Below are 23693 nucleotides of genomic sequence, written 5' to 3' on the forward strand. Positions count from 1 at the left end.
AGATTCTCTGAATCTTCTGATTATATTATGGGCTGTAAATGATGGAATCCCTAAATTCCTTGCAATTGAACATTGAGAAACATTGTTCTTAAACCGTTGGGCTATTTTTTTACGCAGTTGTTTACAAAGTGGTGATCCTCGCCCCATCTTTGCTTGTGAATGGCTGAGACTTTTGGGGATGCGCCTTTTATACCCAATCATGACACTCACCTGTTTCCAATTTGGTGTTCGTGGGGCATTCATCAACTTTCCCAGTCTTTTGTTGCCCCATTCCAACTTTTTTGAAATGTGTTGCAGGCATCCATTTCAAAATGAGCAAATATTTGCACAAAAACATCTATCAGTTGGACATTAAATATCTTGTCTTTGTGGTGTAGTCAATTGAATATAGGTTGAAGAGGATTTGCAAATCATTGTATTCTGTTTTTATTTACATTTCACACAACGTCCCAACTTTATTGGAATTGGGGTTGTAGATTTTCGCCAAATTTGAACTGGACATCCTGATTGTGTGTATCTCAGATCTCTTAAAACTGCCCACTTTGCTGAAGAGAGTGGCTCTTTTTTATATGCCTGCCTTATAAACCACCCAGCTTTAAATTTTGAAAGCAGAACTACCAGTATTCTGTTTACTGTATACCCAGTGTGGTAATGTGATTCAGTTCGTAACCAAAATTTGCAGCAACCAAAGTGATTCAGCCAACACTAGGCCAAATGAATGCCATGGTACAAATTACCACTGGAGGATTCTGGTTGTACGAATGTGCCTCCCTGTTTATCCAGCTAGAATATAGGTCAGGAATTTATATTCATTTATATATTTAAAAGTTGAGTTTTTTCTTTATATTGTTATGTGAATAGTTAGTATTAAATTTGGCACCCTTATCAAAATGAGTTCACACCCAAATCACACTTTGTTGTAGCCTGATTGCTTTTGAATGTGTTGTTCATTTTCAAATTTGACATATGACTAGTTTCAGTAAGATGACATCGTGTTCATTTAAGACTGGTTTATCTGGAGAATTTAGTTTTATTCTCTTCATGGTGAAGACAAACAGAGAAGAATTTTCACACAAGAAAACAAATTAAATCTAGGCTTGAGTCTCCCATGTGCCTTCAGGAACAGCGAAGCCAGAACATCACATCTTCTTTCAAAGAAAATGTATACTCTGTGGTATAACCCACATTGCCTTAGACCTAGTCCATGCAAGCATTTTCTTCTTAAGAAATTGCATCATACATTGAAAATATATATATGTTATACACTATTGCCAAATAGTAACTGTTGTACTAATGTAGTAATAAAAATAGTAACTTGTTGTGCTAATGTTAGCAATGTGCTACACTCAGCCCTTCCAGATTAAATTGCATTTTTAGCAGGTATAACGCCAGGGTTTTGAACACCAAGTCCCGGTAGAACATCCAGAACCCACAGCGGTAAACGTTGTAATATACTGTAGACGTCTAACAGACCTGCAATCTACATTGGCCGCAGTTTGGCTGATTACATCTCTGTTAAATGCTCTGTGGGCAATCTTCGGGTGTGTAATATTTAACCCATTTGGTTTTACAATATAGCATTGATTAGCTTTTGAATCTGAGTGCACAATAAACTTTGAGAGTGTGAAATCAATGTCGGCTCTGTTTAATTTAGATCAACAATGTCACTTATGCTGCCTTCACATTCCGACAGCAGAAAAACGGTCATTAAAACAGAATCAGTCTCTACAGCTGTACAACTGCAATGGTGCTCTAATTAGTTACATAACCAAAAGAAAGCATGTGTGTTTTAATATTTGGTATCAAATCTGAAAAGCTCTTGATCTTATTCTTGGTTAATTAATTATATTTTCACTGACACTGGCTGACTAATGGTATAAATAGTATCATTGGTTTACTGTTGCACACCTTGGGCCATCTTTGGGGTCTGTAGATAAACCAAAGCCTGGTGTGTCCTTGAAACTGGGAGGTTTCATATGGTGTGTTGGTCTGCTCAGATGGGGCCAAGCAGAAGTGGGATGAAGTCACCATCAAGTCACTCTCAAGTCATGAATTAGCAAGTCAAAAGTCAAGTCTCAAGTCATAATGACCACCAATTGTTTGCAAGCTGACTTGAGACTTGACTTGGGACTTGCAGATTGATGACTTGAGAATGACTTGACAGGGTCTTCGTCCCACCACTGGGGCCAAGACACCGCTCTTGGACTTGCACTTCCTGTATTGTCATGTGGCAGGGGTGTCTTTGGGTTCAAGTGTTTGTGCTCTTGGTGGATGGCTTGGGCCATCTGGGGGTGCCTGTAAATACCCATCTATGGACTTGGGGCCCTTCTCAGGTTGTATGGTGGTACCGATAGCTTTGGAGTGCTTGCCTGTTTGTGAGGCTTCCACAGGGCCTATCTCCTACCTTCAAAGCCTTATGTTGTTATCCAAACTATACCACAACACAAAATTGTAACACCTTTATTGATAACCCTATGGTGCATGGTTTGGCCAGCACCTCTCCCCCACATGCAACTGTTTAATTTTTCTTTTACATCTGTTTTAATGAATTGGTCATAACTTTGTTCCCGAGATGGTCTTTCAAATCTGTGAAAACCGACAGTTATTGTCCAACAGTGCAGACTCAGTTGTAGGATCGTACTATATGTGCTGGAGTAAACAGGAGGATATTTGCCATCTTTAATCACAATTTTTGACAATTTTTGCCTAATTTGCCAACGAGGGCATTATTTTCACACGATCTCCAGCTTGGTAACACTTAAGTTGTAAGATAGCGAAATACTCATTGGATTCCTAACAATATAATTAGGGTTTACAAACTTCACTGTATTGTATAAATGCATTGATCAATCAATCCTAGGACTCTTGTATAGGTACCTGACGCCTATATAAAATCCAAGTATTTGCATTCTGTTTGGACTATCAATCACTTTGTTGAAATCTGCTGTCACTTTTTTCACTGATATCTTTTTGGAATGAAACCCATCAGCGTGTCTCACAATGGACATGCCTATCACTACTTTTCTTCCCCCTTGTTTATTTTCTTCTCCTGATCTTCCTCTCCATCCGATAAACGCCTCGTGGCCGCTTTCTCAACCTGTCACTCCGTCAGAAGCCGAAATCAAGGCTGAGTCAGCCTGTCAGTCTGAGAAGGTAAACTGTTGAGTGTGTGTGAATGTGTGTGTGTGTGTGGGGGGGGGAGCACGTGGAAAAACATTTCCCTTTTTCCTCACAAATAAGCATATTAGTATTCCGCACAGCGAGGCACTTTCCAGCATTCTGTAATCGCTCAGCATTGCGCAGCTTCCAACCGATGCAGAAAATCATTGACATCATAGCCACATAATTGCACACTAGTGGCCGAGGCACGAGACTACAGGGTCTCTGTGCCTGATGGAAGAACGCACAGTACTCCTGCACAGCAGTGACATCATTGTGATGGCTGCATGGATCGCTCAACGTGTGCCAAGGTGCAAGAATATTTACACGTGTTCGCTCTCGTGGGCTTCTTAATATCTGCAGGTGAACACTGCACCATCTGCACGCTTCACAGAGGGAGGGGTTGCTGTCTCTGAGAGGTGGTAGCGTTAACTGCAGTGTTGAGCAGTGACCTGCCACTCCATTTCCAATTTCAAATTCAAATGCAGGATTCATCCGTAGGGAACATCACCTTTCTGCCCCCACCCACCCACCCACCACATCTGTGTCTCGTTCCATCTCTCTTGACTTGGCTCTCCTCCTTCACTACCTCGCCCATCTCATTCCTTTCTGCGCTCATTTCGCTTTTTCGATTTGCAAGTCCCTTTGAAGCCAACACCAGCTGAGAGACACGCCCCTCCACCAACCCACTCCTTACCTTTTTTAATCCTCTTTATATTTCATATTTCTTCTCACCGTGTCACCAATCCTCCACCACCTGACCCCGCCTATCTCGCTCCATTTTTTTTTTCTTCCTCCACTGGTCACATTGTTCTTGCTTGAAAAACTGGTCCTTTTGTGACTCACTATTCCCTGCTGGGCCTCTCGCTCTCGGACTTTTTCAGTTAAGCCTCTCTGGACTGAAACAGGCACCCAGCTGTAAGACGATACTGATGGAGCACAGTTGAAACAGAAAAGCTTTCCCTTCTCTTGTTTTCTTACAGAGCTGTGCCTTTTCTTCTGGAACAACCAGCTTTTTGTTTCTGCTGCTTTGAAGTTTCTTGTGCTGAAAGCAGAGTCAGTGGACATGAAGTCTTCTTGTCTGTGGACATTATGTCTCTTTTTTGTCTTATGAGACTATGCCCGTACGCAGCCCAATAGTGAGCAGTTATGCATATTTGAGGGAAAACCTACATTTATAAAAGAGATTTGACAAAGATGTATAAATTTGTGCGGAGACAGCTCCTCTTTCGGGAGCAAACCAGGTTGCCAAATTTAACAAAATAATCATGTGTTTGTTTGAAGACAAAACTGAAACTCAGAGAGCACAAACCTCCACCAAGGCCAACATTCCACTCCACTTAGATTTGCATTTCAAACCCTATTTCTTACCATACAGTGACTTATTTACAACCCCAAATCAGAAAATGTAACACCTGATTAATTAACTGGTGTTTCCAAGCTCTTGGTTGGCTGACCACATCTAACTGAGGTAATTAGCTCTGAGTTTAGTAGGGAGAGTTGGAAAAGGTGCAGACCAGGTGCACTCCAGGAGCAGGCCTGGAAAGCTGTGCTATAAACCATTACCTGCCCAACATATTGTGAGCGTTGCGTGTTGTATCAGAGACTCTGACTTTTTTCCCTTGAATTCTGGCATTCATCAAGGTTATGTTCTGGTTCCTATTATGTTCAGTGCTAGGGCTGGGTGTTGGACCAGCACCTAGGTTGCTGGTCCAAACTCCAGCAACCTAGGCACCTTTGTCAACAAGGCACCTTTTGCTGATGTTGACATTACGACTCATGCTGCGTTCTTCATGGAACCAGTTGATGTCTTACATACTTGTGGCACTTGATTGTGATCATCCTGGTTCAAGCCTAAGACCTAGGCTTCCAATAATTTCGGAAACTGAGCCACCAGAAGTGTTGTTTGTGTGCAGTTAAAGTTTTGAACATGTCAAGAGATTCACTTATCTAACCAGTGACATTCATGGAGTCTCACCGTTTGTGTTTGAGAGACACCTGGGAAAAACAGCTTATGAGTCAAAAGGTCCCCCAACAGAGGTGTTTGGTAGTTCCAGTAGCTTTGGAGGACAACAATGGTCCAAGTCATTAGGGTCCCTGTGCTTCCTTTACTGTATGGTTGTGACAAAACAATCTCACGCCATTTCTTAATAGCAATATATGGATCATGATATGTCATGAAAAGCGCCACATTTTCGTGATGGGAGCAGGAAATGCGGGTGACGCGGAGGGGGTCTGTGGGGGTTAGGGTTAGGGAAAAGGAGAGGGTTAGGTTATGTTTAGTGGAATGTTTAGGGTTAGAAAGTGTACAATAAAAAAAATCCACAAAGCACAAGACTGGGTTGTTGTGACACCCTGATAACTAGATGTTTTTGGTACTAGGTCTTTCAGGAGGTGCTTTGGGTACTATTAGAAGGACTTTTCTTTTTTTAACAAACTAGTTGGTGACAAAGACTCAGATGAGGCTGAACTACTTTCATTGGGAGAGAACATCAGCGATGACATTTTGGCCACATGACCTATGTCCCTGGGCATCGTCCAGCACGCAGATGTCTCAGTCTTGAAGGTCACTGGGAAAGGTCAAAGAGACACTCTAGATTCCCCTGGCTGAAAGAAACAGATACACAGGTGGGGATCAATCAATCAATCAATCAATCAATTTTTTTTATATAGCGCCAAATCACAACAAACAGTTGCCCCAAGGCGCTTTATATTGTAAGGCAAGGCCATACAATAATTATGTAAAACCCCAACGGTCAAAACGACCCCCTGTGAGCAAGCACTTGGCTACAGTGGGAAGGAAAAACTCCCTTTTAACAGGAAGAAACCTCCAGCAGAACCAGGCTCAGGGAGGGGCAGTCTTCTGCTGGGACTGGTTGGGGCTGAGGGAGAGAACCAGGAAAAAGACATGCTGTGGAGGGGAGCAGAGATTGATCACTAATGATTAAATGCAGAGTGGTGCATACAGAGCAAAAAGAGAAAGAAACAGTGCATCATGGGAACCCCCCAGCAGTCCACGTCTATAGCAGCATAACTAAGGGATGGTTCAGGGTCACCTGATCCAGCCCTAACTATAAGCTTTAGCAAAAAGGAAAGTTTTAAGCCTAATCTTAAAAGTAGAGAGGGTGTCTGTCTCCCTGATCTGAATTGGGAGCTGGTTCCACAGGAGAGGAGCCTGAAAGCTGAAGGCTCTGCCTCCCATTCTACTCTTACAAACCCTAGGAACTACAAGTAAGCCTGCAGTCTGAGAGCGAAGCGCTCTATTGGGGTGATATGGTACTACGAGGTCCCTAAGATAAGATGGGACCTGATTATTCAAAACCTTATAAGTAAGAAGAATTTTAAATTCTATTCTAGAATTAACAGGAAGCCAATGAAGAGAGGCCAATATGGGTGAGATATGCTCTCTCCTTCTAGTCCCCGTCAGTACTCTAGCTGCAGCATTTTGAATTAACTGAAGGCTTTTTAGGGAACTTTTAGGACAACCTGATAATAATGAATTACAATAGTCCAGCCTAGAGGAAATAAATGCATGAATTAGTTTTTCAGCATCACTCTGAGACAAGACCTTTCTGATTTTAGAGATATTGCGTAAATGCAAAAAAGCAGTCCTACATATTTGTTTAATATGCGCTTTGAATGACATATCCTGATCAAAAATGACTCCAAGATTTCTCACAGTATTACTAGAGGTCAGGGTAATGCCATCCAGAGTAAGGATCTGGTTAGACACCATGTTTCTAAGATTTGTGGGGCCAAGTACAATAACTTCAGTTTTATCTGAGTTTAAAAGCAGGAAATTAGAGGTCATCCATGTCTTTATGTCTGTAAGACAATCCTGCAGTTTAGCTAATTGGTGTGTGTCCTCTGGCTTCATGGATAGATAAAGCTGGGTATCATCTGCGTAACAATGAAAATTTAAGCAATACCGTCTAATAATACTGCCTAAGGGAAGCATGTATAAAGTGAATAAAATTGGTCCTAGCACAGAACCTTGTGGAACTCCATAATTAACTTTAGTCTGTGAAGAAGATTCCCCATTTACATGAACAAATTGTAATCTATTAGACAAATATGATTCAAACCACCGCAGCGCAGTGCCTTTAATACCTATGGCATGCTCTAATCGCTGTAATAAAATTTTATGGTCAACAGTATCAAAAGCAGCACTGAGGTCCAACAGAACAAGCACAGAGACGAGTCCACTGTCCGAGGCAATAAGAAGATCATTTGTAACCTTCACTAATGCTGTTTCTGTACTATGATGAATTCTAAAACCTGACTGAAACTCTTCAAATAGACCATTCCTCTGCAGATGATCAGTTAGCTGTTTTACAACTACCCTTTCAAGAATTTTTGAGAGAAAAGGAAGGTTGGAGATTGGCCTATAATTAGCTAAGATAGCTGGGTCAAGTGATGGCTTTTTAAGTAATGGTTTAATTACTGCCACCTTAAAAGCCTGTGGTACATAGCCAACTAACAAAGATAGATTGATCATATTTAAGATCGAAGCATTAAATAATGGTAGGGCTTCCTTGAGCAGCCTGGTAGGAATGGGGTCTAATAAACATGTTGATGGTTTGGGAAGTAACTAATGAAAATAACTCAGACAGAACAATCGGAGAGAAAGAGTCTAACCAAATACCGGCATCACTGAAAGCAGCCAAAGATAACGATACGTCTTTGGGATGGTTATGAGTAATTTTTTCTCTAATAGTTAAAATTTTGTTAGCAAAGAAAGTCATGAAGTCATTACTAGTTAAAGTTAATGGAATACTCAGCTCAATAGAGCTCTGACTCTTTGTCAGCCTGGCTACAGTGCTGAAAAGAAACCTGGGGTTGTTCTTATTTTCTTCAATTAGTGATGAGTAGAAAGATGTCCTAGCTTTACGGAGGGCTTTTTTATAGAGCAACAGACTCTTTTTCCAGGCTAAGTGAAGATCTTCTAAATTAGTGAGACGCCATTTCCTCTCCAACTTACGGGTTATCTGCTTTAAGCTGCGAGTTTGTGAGTTATACCACGGAGTCAGGCACTTCTGATTTAAAGCTCTCTTTTTCAGAGGAGCTACAGCATCCAAAGTTGTCTTCAATGAGGATGTAAAACTATTGACGAGATACTCTATCTCCCTTACAGAGTTTAGGTAGCTACTCTGCACTGTGTTGGTATATGGCATTAGAGAACATAAAGAAGGAATCATATCCTTAAACCTAGTTACAGCGCTTTCTGAAAGACTTCTAGTGTAATGAAACTGGGGATGAAGTAGGTGTTTACCTCGATGGTTGCCATTCAGAAGTCATGACGTTTCCGCTGTGTGATGATGTGGCAGTGCGTCATGAGCATCGGCTCCCAGACCAGACCTGAGCTGTACTTTTTGCTTAGTCTTGCTGACCGCCAAACAAACAAATAACCAAGTGTAATGAATACAGAACCTCCTTGGCAGAGGTTAAACAAAGTGAGTTTTACAAAATAATGAGCAGGTCTGATCTCGAAATCCAATTTTGTGCCTTCACAGATTTCTTTTGTTCCAATTCCTAACAGTTTGCTTGTGAGTTCATAAAAGGGTGATATTATACACTATTTCAACACACTAATATAATTTCACCAAGCTAGAATGTGTGCTAAAGACATATGCTGTATTGATATTTGCAGGCTTGGGGAGTAACAGAATCCATGTAACGGCGTTATGTAATTAGGATACAAAAAAAAAGGTAACTGTATTCCGCTACAGTTACAGAAAAAAAGACGTATTCAGATTACAGGTAAAATGCGGATTACTTTGCAGGATTACAATTTTAATGCATTTTATGATATTATCCAGGGTTCTAGCTAGCGCAAACTTGCGTTACGGCCTGTTACGCTATAATTTTGGACAGTTACGATTTTCAATACAGCGTCTGTAATAAACCATTTCTGCAGCGCGACTCCAGTTTCAAGCGTGAATCGAAGCAATGCTTCGATTCAATGGTTCGTGGCTCTTTGATTCACTGCTCTTCAGAAGCGGTAAGTACACTTCTTAACCCCTCTCAAAGCCATTAAAATATCATGAGTCACTTTTGTGTGGATTAAAGTCACTAACTGGGACTCTGGTCTTATTGCAGTCGAGAAACGAGAATCATCCTCCGTTTTGTCACAGCTTTAAATTCTGCGCGGCTCTCTGACTCCGCTCGGAATTAATAACTTCAAAACGAATTGCCGCTTTAAATAAAATGACACCTCTTACAAACGTTGCAATACAGACAATAAACTACAATCAACTAAAACGTTTTTTCCTCCCAAAATGAGATGTGCTGCATTCTTTATAAACCTGACCTGCAGCACATCTGCAAGAGCTCAGCTCATACAGTGAGGAAAATAAGTATTTGAACACCCTGCGGTTTTGCAAGTTCTCCCACTTAGAAATCATGGAGGGGTCTGAAATTTTCATCTTAGGTGTATGTCCACTGTTAGAGACATAATCTAAAAAAAAAATCCAGAAATCACAATGTATGATTTTTTAATAATTTATTTGTATGTTACTGCTGAAAATAAGTATTTGAACACCTACCAACCAGCAAGAATTCTGGCTCTCACAGACCTGTTAATTTTTCTTTAAGAAGCCCTCTTATTCTGCACTCGTTACCTGTATTAATTGCACCTGTTTGAACTTGTTGCCTGTATAAAAGACACCTGTTCACACACTCAATCAATCACACTCCAACCTGTCCACCATAGCCAAGACCAAAGTGCTGTCTAAGGACACCAGGAACAAAACTGTAGACCTGCACAAGGCTGGGATGGACTACAGGACACCAGGCAAGCAGCTTGGTAGAAGACAACAACTGTTATGATTATTTATTAGAAAGTGGAAGAAACAAGACGACTGTCAATCTCCCTCGGTCTGAGATTCCATGCAAGATCTCACTTTGTGGGGTAAGAATGATTCTGAGAAAGCTCAGAACTACACAGGAGGACTTGGTCAATGACCTGAAGAGAGCTGGGACCACAGTCACAAAGATTACATTAGTAACACATGATGCTGTCATGGTTTAAAATCCTGCAGGGCAGCAAGGTCCCCCTGCTCAAGCCAGCACATGTCCAGGCCCATTTGAAGGTCACCAGTGACCATCTGGATGATCCAGAGGAGGCATGGGAGAAGGTCATGTGGTCAGATGAGACCAGAATAGAGCTTTTTGTAATCAAATCCACTTACCATGTTTAGAGGATGAGAACAACCCCAAGAAAACCATCCCAACCGTGAAGCATGGGGGTGGAAACATCATACTCTGGGGGTGCTCTTCTGCAAAGGGGACAGGACGACTGCACCGTATTGAAGGGAGGATGGATGGGGTCATGTATTGCAAGATTTTGGCAAACAACCTCCTTCCCTCAGTAAGAGCATTGAAGATGGGTCATGACTGGGTCTTCCAGCATGACAATGACCCCAAACACACAGCCAGGACAACTAAGGAGGGGCTCCGTAAGAAACATTTCAAGGTCTTGGAGTGGCCTGGCCAGTTTCCAGACCTGAACTCAATAAAAAAATCTTTGGAGGGAGCTGAAACTCCAAACCTGAAAGATTAGGAGAAGATCTGTATGGATGAGTCGACCAAAATCCCTGCTGCAGTGTGTGAAAACTTCATCAAGAACTACAGGAAACGTTTGACCTCTGTAATTGCAAACAAAGGCTACTGTACCAAATATTAACATTGATTTTCACAGGTGTTCAAATACTTATTTTAGCAGTAACATACAAATAAATTATAAAAAAAAATCATACATTGTGATTTCCAGATTTTTTTTTTAGATTATGTCTCTCACAGTGGACATGCACCTAAGATGAAAATTTCAGACCCCTCCATGATTTCTAAGTGGGAGAACTTGCAAAATCGCAGGGTGTTCAAATACTTATTTTCCTCACTGTAGGTATGGAAAGACATTCATACCAATAATAATGTCTGAAAGTAAATGCTTTTGACAAAAACTAACAGATTTTATTTCTGTTTATGTCCAGAGATCAAGGATCCACCATGTAGAGTTTATTATGTCCAGAGTTTAAGGATCCAGTAACCAATTTCATATTTATTTACTTTAAGACTCAATAAAATGTTGTTCAATTTCAATTTAATCAGCTTATAAAGCGCCAAATTACAACAAAAGCCGTCTCAAGGCACGTCTCACAGAACAGTTCAACATAAAAAATTGAAATAAAAAAAAAAAAAAATTCAAATACCTAATTAAATACAGAAGTAAAAGAATAAAACATAACAAAATAAAAACTATTAATAAGAAAGAGAATAAAAATAGGTTTTAAGTCTTGACTTAAAAAATGTCCACGGACTCCGACTGCCTCACTGAGGGCCATGTACTGGCTAACCCAGAATGAGATTGCCCACTCAACAAACTTCCCGAGCCTTCTGGACATGATGAAGGGCTGTCGTACCGTCCCTTCAACATGACATGACGTCTCCTAACCGGGCATAATATGATGAATTACCCAGATGTTAATGCATTTTCAATGGAGATCCACGACTGGACACACTTAGAAAAATGCTCACAAAATACCTGTTAAAAATGCCATTTGACCTGGATATTGAGCCAGTAAAATTAAATTACATTAAATTATGTCAGGAAAGTATTAAACTTACTCTGTCACACACACATTCCCAAATATTAGTGTTGAAAGTGACACGGATCTGCGCTGTTCCAGCTGCTGAGCTGAGGCGTCCTGCTGCAGCTGCTGTTGAGTGCAGCTCCTAAAACTATTACATTACATTTATATACATATTATATTTTTACACAGTTATCCTTTATTGACCGAGTTTAATTCATGAAATCAAATCAAATCAATTTTATTTATATAGCGCCAAATCACAACAAACAGTTGCCCCAAGGTGCTTTATATTGTAAGGCAAGGCCATACAATAATTACAGAAAAACCCCAACGGTCAAAACGACCCCCTGTGAGCAAGCACTTGGCAACAGTGGGAAGGAAAAACTCCCTTTAACAGGAAGAAACCTCCAGCAGAACCAGGCTCACGGAGGGGCAGTATTCTGCTGGGACTGGTTGGGGCTGAGGGAGAGAACCAGGAAAAAGACATGCTGTGGAGGGGAGCAGAGATCGATCACTAATGATTAAATGCAGAGTGGTGCGTACAGAGCAAAAAGAGAAAGAAACACTCAGTGCATCATGGGAACCCCCCAGCAGTCTAAGTCTATAGCAGCATAACTAAGGGATGGTTCAGGGTCACCTGATCCAGCCCTAACTATAAGCTTTAGCAAAAAGGAAAGTTTTAAGCCTAATCTTAAAAGTAGAGAGGGTGTCTGTCTCCCTGATCTGAATTGGGAGCTGGTTCCAGAGGAGAGGAGCCTGAAAGCTGAAGGCTCTGCCTCCCATTCTACTCTTACAAACCCTAGGAACTACAAGTAAGCCTGCAGTCTGAGAGCGAAGCGCTCTATTGGGGTGATATGGTACTATGAGGTCCCTAAGATAAGATGGGACCTGATTATTCAAAACCTTATAAGTAAGAAGAAGAATTTTAAATTCTATTCTAGAATTAACAGGAAGCCAATGAAGAGAGGCCAATATGGGTGAGATATGCTCTCAACTTCTAGTCCCTGTCAGTACTCTAGCTGCAGCATTTTGAATTAACTGAAGGCTTTTCAGGGAACTTTAGGACAACCTGATAATAATGAATTACAATAGTCCAGCCTAGAGGAAATAAATGCATGAATTAGTTTTTCAGCATGACTCTGAGACAAGACCTTTGTAATTTTAGAGATATTGTGCAAATGCAAAAAAGCAGTCCTACATATTTGTTTAATATGCACATTGAATGACATATCCTGATCAAAAATGACTCCAAGATTTCTCACAGTATTACTAGAGGTCAGGGTAATGCCATCCAGAGTAAGGATCTGGTTAGACACCATGTTTCTAAGATTTGTGGGGCCAAGTACAATAACTTCAGTTTTATCTGAGTTTAAAAGCAGGAAATTAGAGGTCATCCATGTCTTTATGTCTGTAAGACAATCCCGCAGTTTAGCTAATTGGTGTGTGTCCTCTGGCTTCATGGATAGATAAAGCTGGGTATCATCTGCGTAACAATGAAATTTTAAGCAATGCCGTCTAATAATACTGCCTAAGGGAAACATGTATAAAGTGAATAAAATTGGTCCTAGCACAGAACCTTGTGGAACTCCATAATTAAGCTTAGTCTGTGAAGAAGATTCCCCATTTACATGAACAAATTGTAATCTTGTAAAAAATTGTAATGAAGTCAGTGGTGTGGGTACACATCTCTATGTGTGGGTGTGACTGAGCGGCACAGCGCGGGTCATTATAATCTCATTATTTTAAGGTGCAAATTAAAAAAATCTCCAGTCTTGTCGAACAATTTTAATCACTAATGACAAGTATATTAACTAGACATTCGTCTAGCAGTGGAAAATATCAACTAGACATAAGTGAAGAGTTAATGGTCCCTGTCATCGGGCGACACGGGTACGGCAGGAAACATACAGCTGTTTATCATCCAAATATCACGGACAAAGTGACAAGAAGAACCAAAACCACTTCCTTATGGAAGGAAATATTGTCTCCCTTGTTCCTCCGTTTGTGGCTTTGCCAACATGCGCAGCTTTCCGGCATATTCCACTTGTTTCTTGAACTTCTACGCACGCAAATCACTAACTTGCCCGGAATTGAAATGGTGACCACGCCTCCTTACTGACAGGATTTACTTAATGGTTTTCATTATGCTTTTGTTCTTATTTTGAAAATTCAATAAGTGGACTGATATGTTAAACATGGTGTGAATTTACTGAACAAGTCGTAGACTTTTTTTTTAATTTTTGTATATTGTTCTGTAAGCCTCTTTTAATTAAAAATGCATCCGCTCACCACCTGAGTTTTCATTATCCTTCATTTGTTTGGCATTTTTTGTTGAAAATTTAGCAGGTGAACACTGGGTGTGTTTAAAACAATATTGTGCTCTTCTTAATTCATAATGTGAAGTAAAACAGAGCATGCCATGTAAAAGAAACAGTTTTATTTTTGCTTAATAAACTGTACTATGTAGTCAAGACTATTTCTATTTAGTTTCTTTTGTCTGTATTAGCATATTTGATATTGGAGTAATCCAGAAGTAATTGAAAGTAATCAAATTACATTACTTTAATATTATGGTACTTGGATTACGTTACTGATTACATTTTTCAACAGGTAACTAGTAACTGTATCGGAATACATTTTTAAAGTAACCCTCCCAACCCTGGATATTTGTTGCAGACAGACCCCCGACACTGAGGTGATGCTTCCTAAGATCTCATTTTCAGTTCTCGGTTAAATGACCAAAAAATGAAAAGGAAGTAGTCTTTGTCTCACACTCTGTCTCTTCACAGAGGGAGCATCTGGGTGTGTGTGAAGAGAGTGAGCAGCCTGCCTCACAGATTTACAAGAGTCCATCTCAGAGATGTCTGAAATGAAAAGTTTCAGACTGACATTTTTTTCCATAATTCCTTTCTGTCAAATCTTTGCTCCAAGGTCTAACTGTGGGACCACATGAGCATATATTCACACAGCTTCAAAGTGGATGAATAGTTTAACAAAGACTAGAATGATCCTATATCATCACCTGTTTTTGTTGACTATTAACAGGGGGTAAATAACGATGTCTCTTCTTACACCTGCCATAAAACAGTGACAAATATCAAAGTGTCATTGTTAGTAGCATTTGTATTTTCACACCCGGGACGCATGTTGTTTACGTACCAAATGTATAAGCCTATGGGCTAGTTGTTGCGTGTCACCCCAACAGAGACACAGAGAAATGCTGTCCATCTGTCTGTTTGTCCAATATTCTGTACACCCTGTAACTTTTCAAAGATTTGAGCTAGGTTTACCAAATTTGTAGCAAGGATGAATCACTACAAGATCGAGGTCAGGTTTGATGATGAGTGACCTTGACCAAATATTAAAAGCCACAGAGCCAAAACTAGTGTCTGTGTGTGATGAAGACTATACTCTCAATAACGTTCCAAGGATTTCAGACATGTTCATCAAATTTGCAGCAAACCTACATCCCTTCAAGGTCTGGGCTTACTTCAGTGATGACTGGTCTTAACCTAATGTTGGAGCTCTTAGGACCAAAAAGATCTGCAACACTTTACTCCCTATAACCTTTCAAAGAAATAACACAGGTTTACCAAATTGGGAGCAAGGATACATCTCTTGATGGTCTTGGTCAAGTTCGATGATGAATGGCCTTTATCTAGTTATGAAAGTCCTAACGCGTCCTGGGCGGCTTTGCTTGAGCTGCTGCCCCCGCGACCCGACTCCGGATAAAGCAGAAGAAAATGGATGGATGGATGGATGGAAAATCCTAAAGCAAAAAATTGTGTCTACATATAATGAACACTGACTTCTATAAATTTCCAGGGAATTCATTTGCTGCAAGGATGCATCCTTTGAAGATCTAGGTTAAGTTCCTACTCCAGCACTGCAGCCATCCTGCTTTTTTTTCACTCAAATGTCCACATCTTTCCCACACCTTCTTCAAGGCATCATAATTATAACTTACACATGAATTGTTCCTGGTAGTCTGTGCCTCATAAATAAATGCAGGTGTTGTCTTCATGCTAATGCTGTTGTTTCAATTTGTGATTTTGTGCTTATATTTTCTTAAAATAAATGTCACAGCTGAGTTTCACCATGAAGATTCAAATTGGCTTAATTCATTCAATGTCAAATTTAGTCACCGACTAGTCGATGACTTATGGTACCTGACAGGTCAACTTGTCAATGCCAAATGTACCTGACTAGTCGACTAATGATTTTCATTAGTCACTCACTCCAACCAAGTGTTTTTGTAGTGCACTTGCTAGAGAACAAACATGACAATGGTGGTATATGCTAGCTTGCAGGTATATTTTCATACAAGAAACTGATATAATCTAGGCTTGAGTTCCATGTCCCCACTGGCAACCTGTACCGGATACTGTGTTTTTTTAAGAAACTCCTTTGTGGTATCACTCCAGCATGATGTGTAACTGCTGATGCATCAGATAAAAGTTGGACTGTGAACATTTTCTCCAATTACAGAAGTCTATACGTCCTTCAGTCATCATATGTGCCTTGGTGGCTTCCCTCACTAGTCTCCTTCTTGCACAGTTACTCAGTTTTTGAGTGTTTGTAAATCATTAATAACTGCTGTAGATGAAGTCAAGACACTTTTAGTGACTTGGAAATGTTCACGTACCCATCCTCTGGAAACTGACTGTAAAAGTGATGGTGTGTATTAACAATAGTTCAAGTTTAAAAAGTCTCAAAAGTTATAGTCTACTGCTACAACCTGTTTTGAAATGCATTTTAAGTAATATCTGCAATGATTATTTATTTACCGATGATTGTCTTTTTAATCTTAGTTTATGTATTAACCGATGACTATTTATTTGACCGTTTTTAATTTTTGATCATTTATAGAGTGTTTATAAATTTTGAAGTTTGTTTTAGATATCTCATGTCTCAAGGAGTGCTCCCCAAATTTTGTTAAATTGTTGTCTAACCCCTTCAAGATAATGACAATAAAGCTATCAAAATCTGAGTCAATAATTCTTATATAGAGTTTGTCCAATTACTTATGGCTTTTGAAATAGAAGGGCTGTATGCATTGTAAATGCTGAATCCAGCATGTTGTTACATTCCTTTAATCAGTGGATACCGGGATTGCAGTAGTTTCTGGCTTTGTGATGGTCCTGGATCAAGACTAAGATCCAGACTTTCAGTGACATCCTGGACTCAGCCATCAGCCGTGTATCTGTATGTGGTGAAAGTGTTGAACTTGTAGAGGTATTCAGTTGTCTCAGCAGTGACATTCATGTCTCTGGGTCCTTGGTCTTTGAAATTGAGAGATGTTTAGAAGAGCTTTGGAGTCAGAATATCTGTATCCAAACCACTAGTTACCTAGCATCAAGGTTTGTGGGACACCATTTTTGGAAAAAACTGAGTGCTGGTCCAGCTGTACAAAGACCGCAGGGAACCTGGAAGAGCAGTAAAACTTGTACTACCACCACCAAGCAGTAATCTGACCACACAGCAGAGTCTTATGGATTCAGTGTGTGTTGAATATTCCATGAGGACTGGATGCTGTGCGTCACCACAGATGGACGTGCAGTAATTGTCGAAGAAGCCGCCCCGAACAGCTGGATGTGACTGCCCTGGCTTCGTCTCACAGTCACTGTTGTAAAATAAAAACCAGTGATGATATTACTTGGTACAATGCATTTCTAATTCTGGCAATCAGTCTGTCCCAAATCAGCCATATTTTCCAGCTGTACTTTAGGATGGAAATGTATGAGAGAAAAAGAAGGGTCATACAGAAAAAACAAAATATGTTGTCTTCGATAAGACTTTCCTAATGAGCTGTTATCACCATAACCCTGTCTTGAGGCATGATGAATAGTGTCTATTTGGTTTGGATCACAGCTAATCAGAACTTGGCTGCTATAAATGACTGAAAACTGCCCTCTGAACTGGAATTCTGTTCTCTCCAAATGATTAATTCATTTGTGTTCTTTCAAGTATTTATAGATTTGTGTTACCATTATTTTTCTAAGTATTTTTGACAAATAAGAAACATCTGCAAGTTAGAGATTTTCTGACAATAGGGCCTTTCAGACTGAGCATGCAACACAATCATTTTTTTGCAAAAGGGGACATGGCAACATGTAGCTAGATGGAGAGGGGAAGAGATTTCTATCTAACTAGCTATTCAAGCACACAGTGAACAACTGCAACAATTGCTATGGATTTGCGACAGAAAAAAGTGAAAAACACAGTCTGTGAGTCATAACCACAAGATTAGGAGCAAAAAGTAGAAGAACAAGTGACAGATATCAACCTGTTTGGAGGAGCTTTTCTCAGTGACTGTTCAGAGTGAGGCCAGGCCAGCATCTTCAGCTCTACCTGGCCCGGCCAGAGACCCATAGACCGATTCAGAGTGAGAGACAGCAGCCTTCACTTTTGGATATACACACACATACCCAGTTTGAGCAATGGAGCTTCTGCAAATTTATCTGAGGTGAGTGAGTGTTGGCTCAAAGGAGCTTCTGCAAATTTGTCTGAGGTGAGTGAGTGTTGGCTCCCTCGATCCTGTAAGATCATGGTTTCAAGGCCCGAGGTCGTCCATCAAGTTGTTGAGTTGCAGGGCCTGGTGTGGCTGTACAGACTGATGCAGGACCGGCACGGTCTGCTACAGTTGCTGCAGGTGTAATCTGTCGGTTGGGTGTCTATGGTAGTGGGTGCAGGCTGGAGTCTTTGCTGTCGGCAGAGCTTCCTCTCACCCCACCGGTCTCTCTCCTCTCTTCTGCTTCCCTATAATGGATCTGGTGGTGGACTGCCAGCCAGCATGGTCTGCGGCTGCCGACTCCAGGCCCACTGGAGTTGGGACCATTTTCTTTCTCTTCTTACAAGAGTCAGACAGAAGTCAGACTTCCAGAAGCAAGAATTTTAGCTGAGGAAGCTTCTGCGATTTGAAGCCAAAACGTCCTCGCGTCAAGCAACAGTCCAGTCGAAGATACAAGCTTCTCTACAAAGGTGACAAGGAGTTGTGGGGCAGCACTTGTAAACGGTGTATGACACACCGCGGGTACCTGGGACTGAAGCTGTTCCGGCTCTCTTCACCACATCCTGAACCTCGTCCAGCTGGGCTCCCTCATACAAAGTCCACTGTTGGAGGTAGGGCTTATGAGGGCCCTCTGTGGCCCAAGGTCCTTGTCTCTCTCTGGGTCACTCAGGGTGTTATGCAGAAAGGAGTTTACATCCTCAGTTGAGTACAGGAGGCTGCCGCTATGCTTGTCCCCCAGCAGCTTCTTGGTGAAGGTGAAAGGGTTGGAGATGAAAGCGGCAGGCTTCCTCGCTCTTTCCTTCCCCCGCCTTCGGTGCCACTCTGCCCGGCACAGCGTCATGAGCTTCTTCCTCAAGATGTTGCAAAGCTCAGCAAGTGGTTGCTTTTCTTCTTCGCTAGCCACCTCGTGCTGTTTTTTGAGGCTTCTAAGTTCTTGACGCAGTTTGTGAGTCTGGGTGGCTCTATGGTTCATTGTGTAGTTGGACTTGGTGTTCCTGCTCTCGATGTGGCCAAACCTCTCAGCCGCATAGCTGACTATGATCGCCGTGATAGTCTCCAGCCGCCGGTCCACCTCCCCCTTGGCTGTGATTTCCAGGATCTGGCTCACATTGGTGTCAACTGTGACCACACTGTCTGGCTGTTAGCTGAAGGCCACTTGATCCGCTTCTGTTGGACTGTTCTGCAGGGATTGGGGGGGCTCTACTGCTTGGAGGGACAGGGCTCTGTGGGGTGATTCCTGGCCGGGCTCCTCCTGCGTCTCACCAGGATCAGATCCTGTGTGTTGCAGTACGCTCTCCTGCTCCCTGCACTTCATCCTGGCCTGATGTATTTTTAGGCCACGCGGGTTCTTGCACACTTTTCCACAGATGCATCTCACATTTGTGGACGATATTCCGTTTGCATGGGTTGATACCGTTGGGTCTGTCCGGTTGGGGCTCTCATTCTCCCCCCCTCATGGGCTCCCCTGGGGGTATGTCCTCAGAAGGCTTTTTTTGTAGCAATTTTGGGTTCCTCCCTCGCAGAAGATATAGGTTGGGGTGCTAGCCCTTCCTGTCCCGGGTGCCGTCTTTCCAAGCCATCAACTGTCTTTCCAGCTGTCACCAAACTGTCCTCGGTTGCCACCCAGTCTGTTCCTGAATGTCACTGGCTAGGCCAGATTGAAAGGTGAAAGATACATCTTGCAGATGCGCTGGAACACATCATCAGTGATATAACGTGGGGTCATTGGGTGTTTCTAATGTCCAAGGTTCATTATCATGTTATCAAGAAATCATCTCATCTGAACAACAACGGGCAAGTTATGGTTTTAATTTACAGATGAACATCAAAGATTTCTAAAGAATCTTTTTTTCTTAAAACTATTTTAATGGAAAGTTTTTTAATGTAGAAATGTTTTTATTACTTTTAAATGTACAGTAATCAGAAATTAATCTTCAGGTAAAAAAAAAATTGTATTGATTTTTTTTTAGAAAACTGCTGTGTATGAATTAACAGTTCTGATGTTCCTCTGACACAAATTTTGGCACTCTGTTGTCTTCCATGTTTTGGCCTGATGCCTCATTTCTACTGGACACGTGATGTTATGTCACAGCACCACAGCTGTTGACAGCTGGATTGACTTAAACTTTGACAGCAATAAGTTTGACATCAAGAGGCGGTGTGTGTGTGCTCCCAGCAAAGCATTGTGCAAGTTCGGTTTTTGTGTGTCGCACCGGGAATGCGCCGTTTTGCCTGATGTTTCTCATTGAAAATAATGGAGTTTAGAGTGATTTGCACGCTGAGTGTGAAATGCCCTTTAGTCAGACCTGTTAAAAGCTTGTCCATGCCTTTATGTCTAGTCATATTGATTAATTAATGTAGGACTGCTCAATAATGGCAAAAATCATAATCACAATTATTCTGGCCGAAGTTGCAATCATGATTATTAACAAGATTACTCACTGACATTGGAAACAGCCTTCATTTATTGAACTGTTTCAACATTTCACAGTGGATTTTCTTTAAATATATTGAAATTAAATAAATACGAGGACACAAAACCACCTCCGTGTTGGTCTCACAGGACGGCTTTCGGTGGCTTTTCAGTCGTGTGACTATCCGAGAAATTGTGGATTAGCTGGACATGCCAGAACATGTCCTGTGAGGCTTCATCACGGCGTTGCCTTTGCACCATGCGGCTCCGTCCGACGCGCAAATTCCTGTGGTTTTGTCCCGCGCCATTTGTGCCACGGTGGCGCATTCCTCCGCTCCTCTTTCCATGACAAAAACTCCTGTAACAGTGGAATGTGCCGAAAAAGTCTTGATGTCCACGTCTTCTGACATTTCTGTGGTAGTCAGACGACATCCCAGATCAACACAGCGTTCAGTTTGGAAATGATCTGGTCATTTGAGCCTGTCGATCGCCGCTCGGAACGCGGCGCGCCCTCAGCCGCTGTGGGCGGTTTTTAAACTGGCTGTAACACTCCTCAATCTGTGTGATCCTCATAAATCGTCCCTGAAAGCCATCTGAATTTAGCGAATGGTGTCCACCTGGCTGTCTCTCACAGTTTCTGGAAAAATTTGATGCAGCAAAGCTCCAAATTATTCAGACATTTCCCTGACAATGAAAATCTGACGAGGGGGGTGGACCAGTGCTCACTCAAAGCCTGCCCACAGGTGAATGACGCAACCGACAGGCGTGAAAAAAACTCACGCATGCGCACGACGGTTCAAACTTGGCTAATGCAATCACACGTGATTCAAATCCATATAGTTTTTGAAAAAAATAAAAAGGTCCGTTACTTTTTGGACAGACCTCGTAAATAAACACCTCCATGGCCCTTAGGTGAGCAAGGAAGATAGTGGCCGATCCCTTTCACCCAGGACACAATCTTTTTGTTACACTCCCCTCTGGCAGACGGCTGAGGCCCATCAGGACTAAAACCTCAAGACACAAAAACAGCTTATTTCCATCTGCAGCTAGACTTATAAATAATGCCAGAGACCCCCGTTTACCCCTGCCCCCCACTCCCACAAAGTACAGACTGATCATTTCCTGTACTGTTCATCTGCAGGCCTGCACAGCCCCATTCCACATTCCACTATATCTATTTGACAGTAAACATAGCATTGCCCATTTGTCTATTTGACTTCTTTACTTCTTACAGAAGTATTTTTTTTCCATTTCTTTTTATTGTTGTTTATGCACCTATTACTTCTTACAGAACTATTTTATTTTACTGTTGTTTATGCAGCAATGACACCAGATCAAATTCCTTGTATGTGAGAACTTACTTGGCAATCAATTCACACAAAAAACTGGCATTAAATACATTTTTGTGTTGCATGTTATTAATATCCATACAATTCATGTTGTAAAAGAATATAATTAGAATGAATGTATAAATGTTGTGGAACATAATTCTGCTCTAACAATAATATTGAAAGATCTCTGAGGGCCCTTCCCACCCCTGCACAGTTGTACAATGGTTTAGTCCAGGCGCAAAGGCGGCACTCTGCCCCACACACACACACATACACACACACACACACACAGGTGTTTAGTAGAGCTGAAACAACTAATCGATTATTAAAATAGTTGTCAAGTAATTTAGTTACGGATTAGTTGTTAAATAACTTTGTTTTACCGCAAATGTTTTGTTTCTTCCATATAAATCAACCGTTTCTGCAGCATGGCTTTGCTTGAACCTTGAAACAATCGAAGCAGTGATTCACAGATCAAAGTGGTGCTTCAATCTGCTGCTTTGTTGATTCATTGTTTTATTTTGCTTTAATTTTTCCCCACTAAAACCTCAAACAGCATATGTCTGTGAGTAATATTTACCTTTGTATGTTCATTTGACCTGTTATGGTCTTCTGAAACAGTTGATAGATATATTTTATAACCTAAAAACGGGACCGATGCTAACACATTAGCATGTCTATGACATTTTCAATGTTAAAGTTAGCATTAATTTGTTGCAGCTGTCGCACATTTGTGTGCTTTTGTTTTCTGTATAATAATTCATGGCTCAGTGTTAGTTGCTGTAAAAGAGTCAAATGTATTACAAATTGTAATATTTTTTTAATTTATTTTTTATTTATATATTAGTAATAATAGCAACAACAATAATAGTAATAATAACCAGTAATGCTACAATACAGTTTTAAAGAAACAAAAGAACCCAATTAAACACAACAGAAAAGATAAATCCAACTAACAATGAACATAAATAAATAAATAACTATAGAAATAAATAACTGTTTCCTGTGAACACCTAGTGACTCTTAAACCTCCACTTCACCCCTGTTTTATTTAAGTTTAATGACAATTTGTTTCGGTCAAATCACATCTAAGCTGTGTTTTTACACAAGAAAAAATAAAATGCAGTTAACTGCACATTTGTGTCTTTTTTCATGAAAATATGTTTTTAAAGATCACATATTACATTTTAGTCAGGCCTTTAAAATAGTTTCATGGACTCTTTCTGTAATATGTTGTCAGTGGTTGAGATAGTTGCTGTAGGCATCTAAAAATACTCATAATCGGGTGAAACCTGATAGAAATCTCTTTGTGGTGTGGTGTGTCGGTGATGTATGTATATGCAAAGTAAAACAAAACACTACTCCAGGTATGTTTTTGACGAGAATAAAACATAACTTTGTGACAAGCTCAAACGTTGATGTTGCATGATAAAGGCCTTTTAATAACTCAAATAAATAATGGCAAAACTCACATGTAAGTAAAAAAAACAAAACAAAATGATTAATCGAAAATAATAGACCGATGAATTGATAACTAAAATAATTGTTAGTTGCAGCCATAGTGTTTAGGCTGAAATAAAATATGTCTTTCCTAAAAAAAAAAAAGAAAAATCAAAAAGAAGAGAAAAAAAGGACAGGGAAAGAAAACTAAATGAGGGAAAGCAGCTACTAACCAAAATTCTTTGAAA

Source organism: Thalassophryne amazonica, chromosome 5 (genome assembly GCF_902500255.1).
Source record: "Thalassophryne amazonica chromosome 5, fThaAma1.1, whole genome shotgun sequence".
Taxonomy (NCBI): Eukaryota; Metazoa; Chordata; class Actinopteri; order Batrachoidiformes; family Batrachoididae; genus Thalassophryne; species Thalassophryne amazonica.